Source organism: Lynx canadensis, chromosome A2, assembly GCF_007474595.2.
Source record: "Lynx canadensis isolate LIC74 chromosome A2, mLynCan4.pri.v2, whole genome shotgun sequence".
NCBI classification, from domain to species: domain Eukaryota; kingdom Metazoa; phylum Chordata; class Mammalia; order Carnivora; family Felidae; genus Lynx; species Lynx canadensis.
This window is the reverse complement of record NC_044304.2, coordinates 77,451,906-77,474,618: the sequence shown is the minus strand read 5'-3', so window position 1 is coordinate 77,474,618 and position 22,713 is coordinate 77,451,906.

Below are 22,713 nucleotides of genomic sequence, written 5' to 3'. Positions count from 1 at the left end.
TCCTACACTTGAAGGAATTGTCTTATCCATGATTGTCCCCCTGGGTAGACTCTGTGTGCAAGTTGGTGACATTTGCTGGCTGGCTGAGGCCGTGGCTTGCATGGACTGGGGATCCTGGGGCTTTCTACATAGCAGGCGCCCTGTCAGGATAGTTAAAGCTGAAGAGAACGCAGACTGGGGTGTCCCAGGATTCTGTGTGTTGAGGGTACCCTGGCAGGACAGCTGAAGCTGAAATGAATGCAAGTTGATGTGTCCTGGGGAGCTCTGTACAAGGGGGTGCCCTGGCAGAGTGGCTGGAACTAAAGCAGTCTGTGGGGCAGGAGGTCCTTGGGCTCTCTACACAGAGGGTGTCTGGGCAAGATAGGTGAAGCTAAAGTGCGTACAAGCTGAAGGCACCTGGGGCTGTACATGCAGAGGATACCTTGCCCATATAGTTGAAGCTGAAGTGGATATAAACTAGGGTGTACCAGGACTTTCCACGGAGAGGGTGCCCTGAAGGGGCCGTGGGAGCTGAGGTGGGTTACAGTCCAGGAATGGCTCTTTTTATATGCTAGTTGCTCTTTAAACTGCAATTTTTTAAAGAAAAAAGAAAAAAAAGCATGGCTTGTGTGTGTGTGTGTGTGTGTGTGTCCAGTGCAATTGGGGCTGGTGTGTATTGTGGGCCTGGAACTTACTGAGGCAGCAGGCCAGCTACAGCAACTGGACCCTGCTCTGGTCTATGCATTTAAGGTGGATGGACAATGTGGGGCAGCTGGGTGGCTCAATTGAGTGGCTGACTTTGGCTCAGGTCATAATCTCATGATCTCGCAGTTCATGAGTTTGAGACCCACATCAGGCTCACTGCTGTCAGTGTGGAGCCCTCTCTGGATTCTCTGTCCCCCTCTCTCTGCCCCTGCCCTGCTTGTGCTCTCTGTGTCTCAAAAATAAATAAACATTAAAAAAAATGGTGGATAAAAAAATGTAAACCTGTCATTCTCCAGTCCCTGTGACCCAGAGAGTGCTCCCATGGCTCCTCTGTTGTTGTTGACAGAATTCTAGTCCTCTCTTTTATATGACAGTTGTTCTTTTCAAACTGCAGTTTTTTTTTTCTTTCTGTTTTCTGCCCAAGGACAGAGGAGTCTGTTTCTGCTCCTTCCCCAACTCCCCTTGGCAACGTTAGGGGTGAGTGTTTCCTTTGTTACTGTCTCACTGTCTTGCTGTTGTCTTTTGATTTTCTGTGTTTTGTTAGGCACCATCTGTGCAGTCAGTCCTCAGCTCCTCAGGAGGAATTGTTATATCAATAGGTGCAATCCCCAGGGAGCTGGACAAATTGGAAGTACACCTTCTGGCTGGTTCACCAAATATGTAGCCAGGGAGTTAGGGTGCAGGAGCACCTAGCTCCAGGGGACCCAAAAAGACCAGGTTTGTCTACTCACCACTGACAAAATCCAAAGGCAGAGGAACTAGTGGAGATGAAACAAAGAGAGAATTTATTCAGTGAGGCCAACACCAGGAAGATAGCAGACTAACATCAAAGACTCTCTGTAAAGTACCAAAAATACTTCCAAGAATATGTAAAGAAAATGTGGGACAAAGGTGGGTGGGTACACGCAGGTGGGCAGTAAAGGTCAGGTTGGTCATTGTCTTGGGCTTGAGGGCGGAGTCTTATTGGCTCAGGGAGTCCTTATTGCTAGAGGGATAGTTTAGTTCCCGTCAGGCATGTTGCTTTGCCCTCAGGGTCTTTGGCTTGAATTAAGAGACAAACTGGAAAGAAAAAGTGAATCAATTAGAAAGTTTAAGGTCAATGTGGAGGTAGTTGAAACCTTCTTTCACCTTGGAGGAGTTGAGTTCAAGGCCTTCCCATACTACCACCTTGAACCGAAACGAGAATAGGATCCCTCTGAGTCCTATTTTGATTGGGGAAAGTTTGGGAGAAATCCAAGGAAGGAGACAATAAAAGCACGGAATCTGCCAGTTCTGTGTACAAATCGACATAAACACCAGTACCTCCCCTGATTACAAGTGTGGCATGTACAGAAAAAGGCATAGAAAAGGCCTTCGGATTGGAAAAAGTAAAAAAAGAAAGAAAACTATCTCAACTCTTTTATTTTTTTAATTTTTATTTTAGAAAGAAAGACTGAGCAAAGAGGGTGAGAGAGAGAGAGAAAGAGAGAGAGGGAGAGGGAATCTTAAGCAGGCTCCATGCTTAGCACAGAGCCCAACACGGGACATGATCCCATGATGCTGGGATCATGACCTAAGCTGAAACCAAGAGTCAGACACTCAACTGATTGAGCCACCCAGGCACCCTGAAAACTGCCTCAACTCTTAAATCATGTGATTATCAACATGAAACAAATTCTAAGGAGTATACATCAGTTTTCTAGAACTCAAACATAATTAAATAAGCCCCAGAATACACGGTCAATATATAAAACTCAGTTTCATTTTTATACATAAGCAATTAACCATTAGAATATGAACTGTTTTTAAAGAACCATTTAAAATCACACCAAACATTGAAATACTTACATTTAACTCTAACAACCATGCACAGGATCTGTACGCGAAAAGCTACAGAAGGCTGATTGGGTAAATGAAGGAAGATATAAATAAATGGAGAGTTATGCCATATCTATCCATGGAAGCCTCGCTAGTTAGATGTCAATGATCAACTTGATCTAGAGATTCAACATAATCCCAGTCGAAATCCCGGGATTTTTTTGTGGATATCAGCAAGCTGATTTTAAAATATGTGTGAAAAGACAAAGGAACGAGAACAGCCAAACAGCTCAGAAAAATAACCAAGTTGGAGAACTCATGTTGCACTATTTTAAGACGTAATATAAACGTCCAGTAATCAAGGCAGTGTGATATTGAAGAAAGATGGACACACAGATCAAGGAGACATAGCAGAGAATCCAGAAATTGAGGCTATACACGAGCATAGTCAACCAATTTCTGACAATGACACATAGCCAATCTAATGGTAAAGGGGATATATTCTTTCATCAAATGTTACTGGAACAATTAAATATTCATAGGCAAAATAAATAAATAAGTAAGCATTGACCTAAATTCAAAACTTGTATAAAAATTAACTCAAATGGATTGTGGATGTAAATGTAAAAGTGTAAAACTATAAAGCTTTTATAAGAAAAAAGGAGGAAGTCTTCAGAAAGTAAAGTTAGGCAAACAGTTCTTAGACATGACATGAGAAAGCATGATCCATACATTTTTTTAAAATAGTAGTTTGGGCTTCAACAAAATTAAAAGTCTCTGCTCTGCAAATGAGACTGTTAAGAGAATGAAAAGGCAAGGTACAAAATGGTAGAAAATATTCGCAAATCACGTGTGCATCAAGAATATATTAAGAATTCTCGAAATGCTAAAAAAACAAACAATCCAAATAGAAAATGGGCAAGAGCTGAACTGGCCCTTCACCAAAGAAAAGGTACAGATGGTAAGTAAGCATGTGAAAGGTTGCTTAGTAGCATTAGTCATTACGGAAATGCAAGTCAAACTACAACTTTACACCCACAAGGAAGGATATAATAAAGTAAGACAAATAATAACAAGCAAAGAGGTGGAGAATTTAGAACCCTCATGTATTGCTGGTGGAAATACATTGCTGCTTTGGAAAAGTTTGGCAGGTCTTTAAATAGTTTAACATAGAGCTACCCTATGACCCAGCATTTCCACTCCTAGGTATATACCCAAGAAAAACGAAAACATATGTCCATGCAAAAACTTGTACACAAATGTTCATAGCAACATTACTCATAATAGCTAAAAAGTAGAAATAAACCACAAATGTGCGTTGCTGGCGAATAGATAAACAAAATGTAGTATATCCATAAAATGGAACATTAGTTGGCAGCAAAAGGAAATAAAGTACTCATATGTGTTACAACATGGAAGAAGTTTGAAATCATAATACTGAGTGAAGAAACAAGTCACATATTGCATGGTTCTATTGATATGAAACACCTAGAACAGGAAAATCCATAGAAAGAGAAGAAATTAATTGTTTCCAAGGGCTGGGAGGAGGGGTGAATGGGCAGTGACTGCTTAATGGGAACAGGACTACCTCTTAGTTGATAAAATATCTTGGAAGTAGACAGAGGTGATGGTTGCACATGACTGTGAGTGTACTAAATGCCACTGAATCTGACACTTTAAAATGATTAATGGTTAGTTTTATGTTATGTAAATTTTACCTTGATTAAAAAAAAAAAAAAACAAACCTGAAATCTAGGGCCAATCATCTTAACTACACTCTCATGAGCACTCATAGTTCATTTACACTTTTTGTCTTCTGCTCCACTGGCTCTTACAATTTCCTGACCGTGGATTAGCCTATCCACTGATGAAACCCTAGTGGTTCTGTGACTGTCAATCTTTGTGAGACCCTTACCAATACCAGTTGCAGAAGTTGTTTCAAACTTTTACTGCCCTTCTAAGCTGTAACCATACCCCTCCTCCCAAATGGTGTTCATCTTATACATGCAGAGTAAGTAAAACTATCAATCATATGGTACTTAGGGGGAGCTCAATAGTCCACTGAGTAGATGAATGAGCACTCTACTCTCCTACATGTCACTACCACCACTAGCAATATCTGTATCCTTTGCTCCCTTTCCTCTTGTTCTAAAAAGGAAGTATTTGTCAACACGCCTCCTTCCCAAACTAGCCTGCCTGTCACCTACCATGCTTCTTAATGCCCCCAGGAGGAGCCCAGATTCCTTATGGGACATTCCAGCCTCAGTTTCCCTCATTTCCTGTCACAGGGACTGTTCTCCCTACACCCTCACCCATCACTGCCCTTTCTTCTACCTTGACTTGTATACTCAGAGTCAGCCTTTAATACCTACCTCAATGCCCATGAAGTCTTCCCCAATACCTTTAGCTAAATCCCTACCACAGGATTTGACACTGATTGGGAGGTTATTGGTAACAAGCAAAAACCATCAGGAAACTTCAGGAAGACAGACTCAGTGCAATAAGTTACTACAATTTCACTCTCACTCATGAGTGGATGGTGGAGTCTTGCAGAAGCTACACAGACTGAATGGAGATGCAGATATGAGAATCCAGTTATCTTTTATTAAATCAATCATTAAAGAGATTAGCACAAATGTAAAACAATCTCATCTTCTCACTGATTTCTTTTGGAAAATATTGTTATTTTTCATAAAAATATGTTATTTGTATTAACATATATTGATTTTATTGCTATTTTTAAATGATTTAAATATTTTTGAAATTTCTTGATTTTAATTTCTAATAAACATCAATATATATGATGCGCATAAACAAAAGTTCTTTGGGGTCCTTAATAATTTAGTACAAAGTGGGTTCTGGACCAAAAGTATTGAGAACCTCTCTATTGTAGGATTGCTAAGCAGAGCTGTGGGCCTGCATGAAGCTGAGTATTGCATATGTGCAATGGAGCTGGTTACTTGCTTTTCTTTAACAGCGTCTATTGGTTTTGGAACAGGAGGCGGAACAAGGAAAATGTACTTTTGAGTTGATCCACTACTGAGGTTTGGCAGAGTTACTATGGGCAGACTAGGTCAGGCTGTCTTGTTCTTCTAGATAAGGTGGATAAATCCTGTCATCTTAATAAATTATTCCTCACATTTTGCAAGAATTGGGAAGATTAAGAGGTTCCTTAACCCCAAATTTCCTTTCCTTCACAAATCCCTTTTGAATCATTTTAATCTAGTTAATTATGTACTCAGAGCAGTTTTTCCAGCTTCTTATGGTCTAGCTGTTATGTTCAGTGACATAAACAAATACCATCTATTCAATTTCATTGTTTGATCTGTCTCTGAGGATATACTCTGAGGGGGTTACTTCAAGTAATGGAGTCTGTTAAATTATGTACCCAGTTTCTCTGACTGGATTATAAATTTCCATACAGCGTGGATATTCAATAAAGGATTCCTGAAGGAGATGGGATGTTGATGATGATTATGACAACAGTGATGTTGATTCATTGAATCATTCAACAAATACTTTTGGAGCATTTAGAATGGGACAACACAGTCTACGCCCTGAGGATCCACTAGTGAACCAAAGGAGCAAGGATCACTGCGCTCTTGGTGCTTAATAGTCCAGTGGGGGAGACTGACAAAGATAATGGAACTAGGAACTATGGTAGGGAATAACAAATGCTAGAGGGAAAAAGGTAAACAAATCTTGGAGACGATATAAGAATTGGGGTTAAGTGTGTCAAATACTAGATAGGGTGACCAGAGAGGGTCTTACTGAAAAGGTGTCAGTTGAATAAATACCTCACGGAAATGAGAGAACTACCTGCTGACAGGAAAGTGATCTAGGCAGAAGGACCCATGAATTCCCCAAGGCAGGAGTGTGAACGTGTGTACTGATGGGAAGCAAGGAGGCCAGTGTAGCCAGAGAAAAGGAGGAGGAGAAGAAGAAGGAGGAAGAAAAAGGTGGGGGCTAGGGGTTAAGTAGACAAAAGAAGAGGACGAGGGAGAGAAGGATGCCAGCAATAGACAAGGTGCACAAAAATGTGGTCATGCCAGCTCCTCCGCCTAACATTACCGGCTGCAGTTCTTTTTATTTTTTAATTGAGATACAATTGACAGTCCTTACCTTGTTTTCTACACCTTGCAAAGCTCATTCTTTGCACCTAATTGAAGCAAGAAAATGGAACATCCTAAATGATGAATAGCCGTGTTTAAATAAGTTATGGCATGCTATGTGGCCTTTACAATTCATAGCCCTGCAGAACATTTATGACCTAGCGAAATGCTCGTATCACTAGAGGAACAAAAATGGGATTCACAGCTACATGGCTAATTTTGGTTAATGCATGTACATATACCTCTTCCCTGACGATTATACCACAGTGTTTATTTAGAGGTGCTTACCTCCAGGGGCGCCTGAATGGCTCAGTCGGTTAAGCATCTGGCTCTTGATTCCAGCTCAGTTATGATTCCACAGTGTGTGGGATCAAGCTCCACATTGAGATCTGCACTGACAGCGTGGAGCCTGCTTATGATTCTCTTTCTCTCTCTCTCTCTCTCTCTCTCTGCCCCTCTCTCGCGCATGTACGCTCTCTCTGTCAAAAATAAATAAACTTTAAAAAAATGTTTAGATATGCTTATCTCCAGGTGTTTGACTTAAGACCATTTTTCTTTCTTTCTTGTTTATTTTCTAAATTTTCTGCAATAAACTTTAAGACCGCCGTAATCAGAAAATAACATTTCAAAGTAAATTAAATGATTCAGTCCAGTATCAGTTACATAAATAAAATGTGTCAATTCATAAATTTATTAGGTACCTTCAAGACATCAAGGGTGGTTTAAGATAGTCCAGTGTTAACCCTGCTAAGGTCTATATTACAATGTGAGTCTGGGGGTACCTGGGTAGCTCAGTTGGCTGAGTGTCCACCTTCAGCTCAGGTCATGATCTCATAGTCCATGAGTTCAAGCCCCACACCGGGCTCAGTGCTGTCAGCACAAAGCCCACTTTGGATCCTCTGTCCCCCTCTCTTTGCCCCTTCTCTGCTTGTGTTCCCTCTCTCTCAAAAAATAAACATTAAAAAAATTTTAATTTTTATTTATTTTTTATTTTCTTAATGTTTATTTATTTTTAAGAGAGAGGCACAGAGCACTAGCAGGGGAGGGGCAGAGAGACAGAGACAGAGTCGCAGAATCCGAAGCAGGCTCCAGGCTCTAAGCTGTCAGCACAGAGCCCAACACAGGGCTCAAACTCATGGATTATGAGATCATAACCTGAGCTGAAGTCAGATGCTTAACCGACTGAGCCACCCAGGTGCTCCTAAAAATTTTAAAAAAGAAAAACCAATGTGAATCTATAAGATATTACATTTGTTTGAAAATCATATGATTGGCTTTATACCATATGCTATTTGCTTTAGAATAGACTTAAATGAACAGATTTCTTAGACCCCCATTTACTGTAATTAATATATTAGCTTCCAAAATATTATCTTAAGTAGGTCTGTCTCCAAGACTGCATCACATTGAAAAAAACAAAACAAAACAAGAACTAGTAGCAAATCAAGACCCATAATGATAAATGACACCATAAACTTTCATTATTATTATTTTTCACCAAAGAGCTTCTTCCAAAAGATTATATTGTTTGTTAATATAGTTGAATTTCTTTAATTATTTCAGCATATAGATTTGAGGTCATACTGAAATGATAAAGCAAAAACATAATTTTATGTTGTATAACCTTAGGCTTCTAACTTTGCAAAGCTCCAAAAAGAGAACATTACCAACACCATGAATTCTCTCCCTGTCATCACTCCCCATTCCTGCCCCATCTCCCTCCCCAAACGTAATCAATATCCTGACTTTTAACAACATAGATTAAATTTGTCCATGTTTGAATCTTATAAAAATATAATGGAACAATATACATTTATTTAGGTCTGGCTTCTTCCAGTCAACATTATGAGGCTCATCTATGCTGTTTTGCATAGCTATAACTCAGCTATTGGTACTGCCATATTGCATTCTCTTGTGTGAGTATTTAACAATTTAGTTATCCATTTAGTTACTTTTCATCGACATTTGGGTTGTTTCCAGACTGGACCTATTGTAATGAAGGCTGTTATGAACATTTCCACTCCACTGTGCTCAGACTGAAGCACATCTGCTATAGCCTGTTAATGTTTAGTTAGCTTCCTTAGTCTTAAACCCTGGCTGCACATTAGAATCACCCTGGTGCCTGGATGTCAGTTCCACAGAGCATTCTAATTTGAGCTTGGGTTAAGAACCACTAGGGTAGATGTTGAGATCCCCAGACAAAAGGAGGAGAGGAATCCAGTTCAAAGAATTCTGAATGGTTTCCAGAAACAGGACAATAAAATGCAATGTAAAAATTATGTTGTGTCCATATTGACATTGCTTTCCTTTTTTTTTTTTTTTTTTTTTTACTTCAAGCTCCTAAACAAAAAGACTACATATACTGGCTTTATGATACTATAAATGGCTTCCAGATTATTTTGAAAATTCCCCAAATTCTCAAAGAAAACAACTTTATTTTTTTTTTCAACGTTTTATTTATTTTTGGGACAGAGAGAGAGCATGAACGGGGGAGGGGCAGAGAGAGAGGGAGACACAGAATCGGAAGCAGGCTCCAGGCTCTGAGCCATCAGCCCAGAGCCTGACGCGGGGCTCGAACTCACGGACCGCGAGATCGTGACCCGGCTGAAGTCGGACTCACGGACCGCGAGATCGTGACCCGGCTGAAGTCGGACGCCCAACCGACTGGGCCACCCAGGCGCCCCAAGAAAACAACTTTAGATATGCTTTAAAGATATGTGTGCTATGATATGGCACACTTGGGTTGGGGGTTAGGGTATCAAAAATCTAGACAGACACTAGTTTGGTATCCCAGCTTCATAAATATTGAGACTTGAAAAGGCAAGAGTTAATTTTCCATGGTCCAGATCACAGACCAGAATTAAATGAGATCTGCTTAATAGTTATTGTTACAACTGAAAATTTGGTTGGTGCTATTTAATTCCCTGGTTTCTTGAAACTGTTTTTTGGATCCACGCCCAGAAGCTGTCTTGATGAATATATTTCAGAGAATGAAAAACAAAAACAAACAATGTGACTCTAGAATGTACAGCACAGATAGCATTGAAATATCACAAAGCTCTAAAAAATATGTTCTTCAAGTTCAGTCTCCAATATGCATTGATAGGTAGGAGAAAACAGAGGCCATGACATAACTCTTTTGTGATATGTGCAGATATGTGCAGAAACTTAATATTATTTATGTGCCATCAGGTAGTTGCTTTTAGTTTGTAGTGTAAACATTGTTTTAAGGTTGTACCTGACCCAGAATATCTCTTCAGCAGACTCCCCTCCCACCTGACTTGACCAAGAAAGATTTCTAAACTTTGACCATGTTTGAGTGTTTATAAAAGTTTCTTAAAGCATGCAAGACCTCATCCTTGCCTTCAAGAAACTTTCAATATTTGAGGGTAGAAAAAACCCAAACACCATGCAAAGCACAGTGAGACTTCAAGGTCAAGTTTCATGTATCAGGACAAGTCCACTGAGCCGAGGTGATCAGGAAAGGCGTCTCAGAGGCATAGCACAAAGAATCTTAAAGGATGACCACATTTCTAGTTGGCAGGCAGAAAGGAGCAGGGCATTGCAGACAAGAGCAAAGGTGCGGGAATAAAGGAGGGGCAGATATTCAGAGAACAGTGAGAACAACCCTGTTGGAGCTTGAGGTTCTTCTACAACAGTGGCCATTAAGTATTTGTGACGATGACAAAGACTGGGTAGAAGATGATGTACCTACATAACCCATCATGTCCATACTCTTACGTAAGAAGGTCTTGGTGACAGCGAAGAATTGGAGACCATCAGTTACAACCTCAAGATGGTAATAACGAAGCAATTTGTAGAAACAAAACAATGAAAAGATCAAATTCTAGGCAAAATTCTCTAAGCATATGAATTAATACCCAATCAACAATCAATTGAAATGCATGACCAACTTAAGACCCCTCTTGTGTTTCTCTGTTAATGGGGCATTGTCTTCAGTTGCTCAAGAGGGAAAGAGGCTCATTGTCAGTTCTCCCCTCCTCATCGTCTTTCCTGTGATCCACTCAGCAGCAGGGGCTCTCAACTCCACCTCCAACGTATGCCAAGCCAGCTAGTTTCTCACCACCTTCTGCCTACTCTCCATTTTCGTTCTTAGCCCCATGCTGCCTTTCCCTTCCCACCAAAATCCCACTTCATTCTTTTCACTGCATCCGGAATGCAATCCAAAAATCCTGAATCTGAGCAGTTCATTCCTCTGCTTAAGACAACCCTCTAATCTCCACTGTACACAAAATGACACATTGAATCTGTAACATGACCACCAGACGTTGGCAGTCCTGCCTTGTCACCCCTCTAATGCCATCTTTCCTCATTCTCCTTTCATTAGGTGACCGGGACGGTCTCTTCTCCTGGTTGCTCAAAATAGATCCACTTTTCCCAGGCTCCACTTGGAATGCAATTTGTTTTTGTTATTTTCCTGACCAGCTCTTGGTATAGGTCAAAGCTTAAATAAAGGACATTTCTCCCCAAGAAGGCTGCTTTGACCAATCCTCTAAGTTTTGTTCCCTGTGTTATTCCTTCTCATAACCTTTAGCCTTTTATTTCATGGCATTTACCACAATTTGTAATTACACGTGTACCTTTTGTATTTAAGGTTTGAAACATGCTGAATATGTGGAGCGTGCATGTTGCATCATCACTGTGTACTTGAACCTAATAGCACCTGACACCTAAGGTGTTCAATATGTGTATCCACGATGCCTGAAATGGGGGGATTTCAACTACTTCTCTGTGTGCTAGACTACAATATAGATTAAATATAATCTATATTCAATAATGTATATAATCAATAATCTCTACCACCAAATTTAGTATACATATACAAAAAAGGGAAGGGTCACGTCCTCAAGCATAGGAGAAACACTTTGCCTCGTTGATAGCTTCTAGGGTGTAGCTTACATTTTGACCTACAAAAGACCCCACCCTGGAGATACAGTTTGTATGGATGCAGTGACAACTATGAGGAAATCAAAACAAAATACAGTGTTTATGGAGTGTAATGTGCCAGGAGTTTTTCCACACGTTTTACAGGCATTACCTATAATCTCACCACTATACTGGACAAAGGCGTTATACTTCCCCTTTACAAATTGGAAAAGCAACCTCGGAGGTATCATTTGCCCATAATCTCAGATCTGGTTGGCAGAAGAAATTGGTAGGGCAAGGTCTTTTTAAAAATCCACAATTATGCCCAGTGTAATCTCTATGAAATTAGAAAAATAGTGTGGAATTTCCACCTCTGTAGATATTTCCCCCTTTGTTTCCAATGGCATTTACCAATTCTCATCTTATTTTTCTCAAGAACCATAAATGCATTTTGAATAATAAAAAATACCATTCAGGAATAAACATTTTCTGAACCCAAGGTTTTGGCTGGAGAAACTTTAGGATATTTTTAAAAATCTAATTAAGATAAGTTTATAAATAGTATGTATCTGACCCAAATGATAAAAAATAGCCTTTGACCCACATACTTGGGAAAAGCATGTGGCTCCCTGGTATGTGCCAGCGAGTCTGTGGGCTGGGTGAGCAAACATTTAAGCATGAGTAAGAGCAATAATGTTTCCTTTGGAGCTCCTAAATGCATTAGCATGTGCTAAAACCATAAATATTCAAGGAGATGCAGCGCTGGAAAAGACAGAAACCCAAGGTGACCTGGCACGAAGCAGGAGATGGACCGAGAACTTCGAAACTTCTTCAGACTAGGACATTCTGAGAATCCTGGAAAGGAGATAGTCTGCAAAAAAACCCAGGAGACCTGCCAGGTAATACTGACTTGAGGAATACAATTAAATTCCTTTCTTTACAAGTCTTAAACCAAAGTTGTAAATACCATAGACTATTTTACAGAGAAATGCTACATTCTTGTTAGATGGAAAGGTCTTCCTATAAGAATTAGGAGAAAGAGAACTACTATATGCAGTTTTATATATTTTGTTTATTCCCTATAACTCTCTGAAGGTGGAATTATTTCTCACTTGCAAATGAGGAAGCTGTGGTCTAGACAGTTTAATTAATTAACCCATAACCACACAACTTGTAACAGGACTGGGATTTGAACATAAATTTCTTGACTTCAGATAGATACCTCTTTCTCTGGTAGTCAACTGTTGAGCATGGCTAGAGGAAGATTGGTGGATTTATCATCTAATGGGGAAAACTACAGAATCACAAGATTCTGCAGTTAAAAGGTATATAATTTCAGCATTGTGTCATATTTACCTTTACATTCCTTACAGTGCTGAATGCCTCTGTACTCAATGTGTTGGTAGGATGATGGATGGATGGATGGATGGATGGATGGATTCCCTTATTCCTGGGCTATTTTGATCCCTGTCTTTTCCATATTGAGAGACTATTTCCCAGAGGACAGTAGGCAAGTACCAATAGTATAATATTGTGTCTCTTCCTCTGGGCAAAAGCACAGAGGTAAAAGAGAAAACAATTTGTCACTAATTTTTTAAACCACTTTTCTGGTAAGTTAAATACTTGTGTAGATTATCATAGTGGTTTCCATCCTGTGAAGAAAAGGAGCATCTCTCCATTTAATTTAAGGAGGTGAACTATACCTTTTTTGCAGCTGCTATGGTCCAGTGAATATAGAGAGTACTGCACCTCTTTATGTTAGGGCGTTCCACTTCCCTTTCTGGTCTCCTTTTTGCAAAGTAGTACACCTACCATTAGTCCAAAAGAGCTAGTTTTCCTCTCTCTAACTCAATGCCACAGACTTAATTCTTGCTAAAGTCAGTTTCAAGGTGCCCAACCAATTTTTAAGGTATCTAAAGCAGGCTTCACGTCACCGTTGAGGCTAAAGAACACTTCAATGAGATTCAGGCAGTATCATTTTTTCCTAGTCCTGGCATTGTGTAACACAGAGTGGGTACAAACAATGGGGAGAGGAAAGTAACTGAGGCCATGATTAGAAGAGCCCCATCTTCATACTGGTCTTGGCTCCCTTGTGGTAAGTGGGGAAGGCATTCTTGTGAACTCTTGTGAACAGGCTGACATCATTAGGCTTGTGCAAACATGTGTCCCACTCTCTCTCTCTCCCTCTCTCTTTCAATTTCTCTCTCTGACTTCCACATCTCATTGCCATCCTTATTTCTCCCAGAAGACTTTGTTTCCTTGTTTGATATTTATGTTTGGTTTCTGTAGACTATTCTCCCTTGGCCAAGGAGAGTCTTCTTTTACAATCTTTTCCAGGAGGGAGTTTTAAATTCTGTTCAGGAAGTGCTTGAGAATGGTAATAAATCTCATCTCCCAGTCTTTTTTTTTCTTAAAAGTTTCCAAGTATCAATTTGGGATTGTGTAATCAGTCATTCTTGTTAGTTACTAAGTAGAAACTGATATTCACAAGCAATGTCGTAAATTCATCAAATGGCAAAGCCTGTGGGTCAGGAGACATGAAAACTAATCATACCACTCTAAATAGCTCCAGCATCCCAGCTACTGTCTCCTGCTGGCTTCTGAGCAGGAGAAGCATGTGGCCATAGCTAAAGTTGGCAAGAGGGTGGGGGTGGTCAAGGCCTTTTCACCATCACGTTCAGGGAAGGAACATGGTGACAAGAGGCAATTCCTTGCCTTAAGGAATATGGGAGAATGTGTGATTTTGAAGAATGTGGGAGACATTCTTTGAAAAGCTAAGTCATTTGTCCAATTCTAGGTGAAGATGGAGAATGGAATGTCTTGTGGAAAACTGAGAGGAATTCACTTTAGAAAATGGGAAAATTATTTAAAGTAGAAAATTACAATACAATTGTGTGTGGGGGCATGTTTCAAGGGGGGGCGGGGAGAGAGAGAGAGAGAGAGAGAGAGAGAGACTCTAAATTCTCATTAACAACAAATACTCTTCAGAGCACCAAATATGACCTAACTTTAAAGTCAGAAGGAAGCTATTTCCCAATTTGTTCCAAATAGCCAATTATCATATAGAGCTTTTTTCTAGGTCACCACCTCGGTGGAACAACTGCTACAGATGTGACCCGCCTGTTGGGCCCCATCATGGGTGCACAGTCACTCCCAAAAGATAGATTTAAGTCCTAACCCCTGTACCTAGAAATGTGACCATATTTGGAAATAGGAATTTTGCAGACATAATTAAGGATTCTGAGCTGAGGTCATCCTGGATTGAGGGCGGGCCCCAAATCCAGTGACTGGTGTCCTCATAAGAGAAAGGAAAATGTTATTTAACACACACACATGGGTAAGAAGAACTGTGAAGATGGAGACCAACACTGGAGTTAGGCCAGAAGCCAAAGAATGCTGAGGGTTGCTGGGAGCCACCAGAACCTGGAGGAGAGGTGCGGAACAGATACTTCCTCAGAGCCTTCAGAAAGAACGGCCCCTGCTGATCCTTTTGGGGGTCTGGCCTCTAGAACTGTAAGAGAATAAATGTCTATTGTTTTAAGCCACCCAGTTTGTGTTCATTGGTGGCAGCAGCCCCAGGAAACTAACGCAGGCCCCAAACCTCAGGTCTGAGCATAGAACAGAATAAGAAATGATGTATAGAAAATACTGTGTTGAGCTACTGCAGGAACCTGTTTTACCAGGATTTATATGATACTTAACTATGAATAATTTCTATATTAGACAGAACGATAGGTCTAAATTCTAGCAATCTGGTCTGAAATCTCTATGACATTAAAGCAAGAGGCCAGAGGAAAGACCTATGTTCATATCCTTGGTTGAATTCAGAATCCCTGAGTAGGCCCATTAGGGTTTTATCTGCAGGAAAGCCCTATAAGGCTCATGCAGACAGTGGTTGGATCCATGACACTGGTAGTCATCCTGCAGGGCGAATGCTTCAAGTGGGTGGAGACTGAGGGTCACTCCTTCACTTCCAGGACTATATCCAGGCTGGGGAAAGTACTTACACTAGAAGAGGAGGAGGGAGCAAGGGAGACCAGGCTTAGGCTGCAAAGGGGGACAATGTGGGAATGTAGCCCAGGTTTGTACCTTCTACTTTATTTTCTGGCCCTTCTCCTTGTGTCAGGTAGAGAGGGGGCAGAAGTAGACTGAATGCAAGTCAAATGATTGGTTCAGAGCCAGTGCAAGTGAGGCTATGAGTGAAAGGTTCTGTTGGGGACTGATGGGCAGTGGGAGAGGGTGATTACCTCTCATGGCTTGATGGCTATCAGAACAGAACAAGAAGTAGCCACCCACCAATGATGGCAGGGGTGGCCATTTTGAACATTAGTTCAGCAACAGAGGCATCCACGTCTAGAAGAAATATCACAACAGTGACCAGGAAAAAGCAGGGGCAAGAACAATGGTGTAAGTCACTTCAGAAAACTCTATGGAACCCTCAACTAAAAGAGACATTAGCTGCTTCTAGCTAATGAAAGCTGGAGCAAAAGGCCACAGTGAGCTCTCACCTCATACCCATTAGGATGGCTACTATAAACACACACAGACAGACACAGAAAACAAAAAAACAACCCCAAAAAACAAAGTAACAAGTGTTGGTGAGGATGTGGAGAAATTGGAACTCTTGTACAGTATTGGTGACATGTAAAATGATTCAGCCACAGTGGAAAACAGTATAGCACTTCCTCAAAAAATTAAGAATAGAATTACCATATAATCCAGCAACTCTACTTTTGGGTCTACACCCCAAGCAATGGAAAGCAGGGTTTCGAAGAGATATTTGTACACCTATGTTTATAGCAGCATTATTCACGATGACTGAAAGGCAGAAGCAACCCAACTGTCCATTGCGAGATGGGAATGGATAAACAAATGTGATATATACATACCATGGAATATTATTAAGCCACAAAAAGGAAGGGAATTCTCACATATATTATAATGTGCATCAACCTTGAGGGCATTGTGCTAAGTGAAGCAAGCTAGTCACAAAAAGATAAATATTGTATGGTTCTAGTCATTTGAGGTACATAGAATGGTCAAGTTCATAGAGACAGAAAGCAGAATGGTGCTTGCGAGGACCTGGGAAGAGTACAGAATGAGGAATTATAATTGAATGGGTACAGAGTCAGTTTTACAAGATGGAAAGAGTTCTGGGGATGGATGGTGATGACAGGTGCACAACAATGTAAATATACTTAATACCACTGAACTGCATGTTTAAAATCACTAAGACAGGGGCGCCTGGGTGGCGCAGTCGGTTAAGCGTCCGACTTCAGCCAGGTCACGATCTCGCGGTCCGTGAGTTCGAGCCCCGCGTCAGGCTCTGGGCTGATGGCTCGGAGCCTGGAGCCTGTTTCCGATTCTGTGTCTCCCTCTCTCTCTGCCCCTCCCCCGTTCATGCTCTGTCTCTCTCTGTCCCAAAAATAAATAAACGTTGAAAAAAAAATTTAAAATCACTAAGACAGTAAATACATTATGTTGTCCGTATTTTACTACAATTAAAACAAAAGAAAAGCCATTACTTCCTTCCCACTTCTACCCTGAACGCCTACACACACTGCACAACCTTATCCCCACATCCCCTAGCCCATGTAAGGCTAGGATGACCTGAAGAAACACAGTTCACATTCCATGCTGCTGAGCGAAGCCTGAGGATATCTGTTCCTGTATGACTAAATCTATAAAATAAATTGTCCTTTAATGTTAGGGCCAGATGGGTATCATAAGCCATCTGGAAAATAAAAAACCTGGAACTCAATTTGACTCCCTGTCTCCTTTGTACCTATCACCCCTTGGCCAGGTCTTATTCTTTCTGTCTCCCTGGTATGTTTTAGATCTATCCCTTCCTCTCTATTCATGACTCTAGTTCAAGTCTTCCAGTTGTGTTTGCAACAGCCTCCTTATTCATCGCGCTGCCTCTAGTCTCACTCCTCCTAGACTCTTTCCCAGGGTTGCCAGAGGGATCCTACAAAATAGCAAGTCTGAGCATGTCCCAGCTCTGAGAATCTTCTAGCCGTTGTCAGATGGATCCAGGATGTGCTTCCCAAGGTTTGAAAGGTTGAGAGGTTCTCCCCACTCAGCCCCATTCCTGGGACCAACCTTGCTTCCTACTTTCTGCCAATTCCCAGTTCCTGACACTATCTTCCAAATGTTGCCCTCCAGCAATATTAATAATCTTCTGAACATGCTATCTCATGTCTATGTTTTTTCACATGTTTTCCCTGGGTCTGAAAATACCCCTCTGACTTGCCAACCTGACAGACTCTAGTTAGCTTTCTAAACTGAGCTAAGACCAGAGACTTCTCTTATCTCTCCATTACACCTCCATCCCACCCTGAATAAATTTAACCTCTCCTCCCTCACCAGTACCTCTTTCATTTAAACATAATTCTATCTACATGTCACATGGCTTGAGAATTCTTACTTTTTTTATATGCTTCACTTCCCTACAGAACTAAGGTTTCTAAAGACTACTGCATACTCAGTACATGATAAATGTTTGCTAAATGAAATCTGTTAAAGAGTTCAGCCCATTAAATTATCACAATAAGATTTCAGACATAATTATAAAATTAGATCACAATTTTATTATAATTAGTGACCATAAATATTACTTTATTAAAATTAAGTGACCATAATTATAGAATTTCTTGTCAATCAAGGAATTTTTACATTTTCAAGGAATTCCAGACCCCACCTAATCCTGCTTCTCAGCAAATTATATTGAAATATCAGGATTTGGGGCCTGGGCATCAGTATTTTTTAAAGCTCTTTAACTGGAGGAAAAGACTTCAAAACCACTGGTAGCCATATTTAAACTCTGACCTGATGTATTCACCTATGAGTGGGCAGTAACTTCCTACATCCATCCAAGGAAGACAGACATCTCATTACTTTTTAGTTTATTTTTTTAACCTCTGGGGACACAATGCTAGAATCTCCCTCGCCCTATAAAATAGCATTCCTCTTTAAAATAAATAAATAAAATCAGGAGTTAAAAGAAACTGGTAGCTATCAGACTTTCTCAAATAAGAGATTGTTTTTATAATTTTAAAACAGTTCTGAAGTCCTTTTCTGAGCATCTGATCTTTTTATCCCCCGTGTGGAATGATGTTTTCTTGATTTGCTATCTGTTTGAAAAATAGTTTCAGCATTAGTTTCCTAAGAAGTGTGGGGTCATGACAGAATGAGCTGGCTAGCAGAGTTTATTTTTAGCTTCATGATTCTGATCCAAGCTCAGAAGCTAGTGGTGACACTCAAGTTCTTTTTCCTGACCTGACACTTTCTATGCTTGTGGGCAAATCATCCTTTGCAGGGAACATCCTACCTCTGAAACGTTTGCTTGGCTACAAATATTTCTTAGTTCCCAAGCCAAAGTGAAGCCTTTAACACCCCTAGATACAAAACTCTGAGAGGTCCTTTCAGCACTGTTGTGGTCTGTATAATGAACAAGGGCATCTGTAGGAGGCCATCTGGAAGGAACAATGATTAGGAAGATTCCCTTGGGAATGTTCTGAATCCGAAAAACTGCATGTAAATCCTAAATTCTGTCATTAATTTAAGAAAATATCACCTTTTTCCTACAAACTTAAATCATGTTTATTTAAAATTTCAGGCCCAAACTGGAATTCATCTGTCTTTTACAATCATCTAAAAAACACGTGCCTGTAACAGAGCAGAAGCAAAGAATATTCTCTGACTTCCCATTTGCCCCAAGATGCACCCTCACCCATTTCTGGATGATCTTTCTTATATCCATCCTTTCCTCCATTTCTCCATTGCCCCCCCCAACTGCCCCCAAATGTTATCTCCATCTCTCTACTGTTTCCTTCTCTTTGGCATGACCAGGACTCACCCTCCCAGCTATAGTAACAAGCTTAACTAGTTCTCTTTCTTGCTTTCTATGGCTGCTGTGCCAAATTAACCACAAACTTAGTGACTTCGAACCATACAGAGTTATTCTCTTATGGATTTAGGGGGTCAGAAGTCCAAAATGACTTTTTTTGAGTCTAACGTCAAGGTGTGGGTATAGCTGTGTTTCTTCTGGAAGCTCCACAGAGAATCTATTTCTTTTTCACTTCTACCTTCTGAAAGCTGCTAGCATTCTGTGGCTCATTGTCCCTTCTCCTTCTTCAAAGTTCATCATTCCTGTGTCTGCTTCTGTCATTCCACCTTCTTCTGCCTTTGACTCTCCTGTCTCCCTCTTATGAAGACCCTTGTGATTATATCGGGCACACCCAGATAATCAAGCATAATCTCCACATGTCAAAATTCTTAGCTTAATTAGATCAGCAAAGTCCTTTTTGACATATAAAACAAGACATTCACATATTTTAGAGATTAGGATGTGAATGCCTGTGGCAGAAGGAGCATTAATCTGTCTACTTCATGCCCTAAAGCTTTCTAGCCAAGTACCATTTTTGATTACTTTCTCCGTTCACTGCTAAAACAGATGGAGTTGAATTGTACCCCTCACCCCTGCCAAATTCATGTCCACCTATGACCTGAGAATGTGACCTCTTTTGGAAATAGGGTCTTTGCTGATGTAATCAGTTCAAATAAGATGAAATCATACTACATGGGAGTGTGTCCTAAATCCAATATGACTGACATCCTTATAAAAAGAGAAGATTTGGACACAGAGACACAGGTAAGAAGGTAGATAATGTGACAATGAAGGTAGATACAGGAATGATGAAGCTACAAGCCAAGGAATACTGAGGATTACTGGCAACTACCAGAAGCTAGAAAGAGCCAAAATGGGATTCTTTTCTAGAGGCTTCAGAGGAAGCATGGCCCTCCCAACAGCTTGATTTCAGACTTTTGGTCTCCAGAAGTGGGGGTGAATAAATTTCTATTGTTTCAAACCTCCAGTTTGTGGTACTTTGTTACAGTGGCTCTAAGAAACTCACACAGATGGGTTGAAAAAGAGGCACCCTATTTTTTTCACGTGCCAAGCTGACATGTCAGCTGACCAATCCTTAAACACTTTCATTGTCCCATTTAAATGTACAAGGACCTTTGTAGATGATTGGCTCTTTGCCAGGGGCCTCTTCACTTGAGGACCACCGACTGTTTTCTAGCACACAGGGAGTTAAGAGCATCTAGGTCAGGGGTCAGCAAAGAATTTCTGTAAAGGGACAGATAGTAAATATCTTAGGCTTTGTGTACCAAGAAGCAAAATCAAGAATGTTACATAGACACTTGTATTTAAGAAAGAAATTCCCACACTTTTTTTACTGACAAAATTCAAAACATAATCATAATAATTTGGTTCATTTTTTGTAATAAATCTATAATGTAATTTTTTGCATAGGTCTATAACAAGAAGAAAAAAAATCCTTTTGGGGTGATAACATTTCACTTAATTGGGGCTCAAATGTAATTGGCGCATCATCATTGCTAATGCTCAGCTGTTAATATGGGTCTGTAATGAGATTTTACCTCACTGAGTATTTCAATTCAAAAATGAATATCACATCTTTGGAAATGTCTTTTCACACAGGAAAGTACTGCCAAATACTGATATCAATTCATGAGCATATAATTTTAATTGAGCATATTGATTGCTTGGAAGGCATTTATAGAGTTCTATTAAATTTTTCTATTGATATTTGTCTTTTAGCATATCATTACTTTGCAGATTAATCACTTTCAATTGAAGGTTAGATGGAAACTCCTCTATTGCTCAGTTAAATGGATTTTAAAATATGGAAATCTTTTTTGCACTTGCATTTGGGTCCAAAAACTGCTGCTGGAACCAAAGTTTGAACTCAGAAAATATATCCACTGCAAATTTGCATGGAAATGGAGATCTCACTTCTTGCTTTATCTTTTGACACCACTGTTAAGAGTATAAGGCTGAGACTCAATATAAGTTGTCAAAATGACTTACAGCAGTGTAAGTTTTCTCGTATGAGTGTTGTTTAGCCTTATGATGTTAGTTTGAATTCATTAAGAGGCACCAAGAATGTAGCAGAAACCAATTTTCAGAGCCCCTCAGTGTTCCATAGTAGAGGCTAAAGGCAGTTATTATTGCAAAAAATTTCAATCTTAGCCCTGAGCTCAAAAAATCACAATAAAATTTTACCACTGCCGTTTAACTGCTGTGTGGCACAAGTCAAGATGTTCAGTTTCTTTTTCTGGCAAAAATTCATGGACCCAACTATAGTTACATCCATGGGAGCAAATGAGTTCACCAACGGAGCTACTGGATTGAGCTACACATGATGGATTCAGATATTTTTGGCAAAGTACCTGCTAATGAATAACACAATAAATAACCACAGGCTTTAAACACTTTACATTCATTACGTTTCACTGAAAGGCTAAAAGTCTCAACCAGTTTATTTTCTCTGGACACATTTCTTTGTCTGCTGCAATCAATCAGGATTTTGTTAACTCACCATTGGTAAACAGCTTCCCTTGCTTGGCTAACAAGTGGGTCACTCGGGTTCTTTGGGCGCAGGCTCGTTTTTATTGTTTTATTTTTGGAAGAAATTCTTCTGCAATGAGACATTGTTTTACATTTTTCTAATTTTTCTAACCATTGCTTTTCTGTGAGCTAGGAATATTGTGATGATTAATATGGCTGACATATATTGTATTCTTTTAGCATAACTACCTCATTGCACAATAAGTAGAATGCTTTGCCATCTAATTCTAACAAAATAATCCACACTCCATCATGTCTTTTACTCATGACCCTGAGATCTAGACCTGAGTCGAGATCAAGAATCAGACACTTAACCAACTGAGCCACCCAGGCATCCCCTCCACTGTGTCTTAAGAGCATGATTCAAAGCCCACTTTTCCTTTCTTGTTTTGACTTAATAGATATTTACTGTAAATGTAAATAAATAAATGAGGGGAAGAGAAAGAAAGAAGGAAGGAAAGGAGGAAAGGAAGGAAGAAACAAACAAAAGAAAAGAAGAACGGAAGGTAGGTGAGAGGGAGGAAGGAAGGGAAAAAGGGAGGGATGTTATCACGTGACATTTGAAATGCTGTTGAATTAAAACTACATCACTGCAATTTTCAGTATCCCAAGCATTAGTCCAAAGTGATGAGAGTGCCATATACAGTCTTACAGGGCAACTACTCAATACTGCCATTTTAAAAACAAATGAGTATGGCTAAGTTCCAAGAAAACATTATTTGTGACAGTGAAATTTGAATTTCATGTAATTTTCATGTGTCATGAAATATTCTTTTTTTTATTTCCCAATCATAT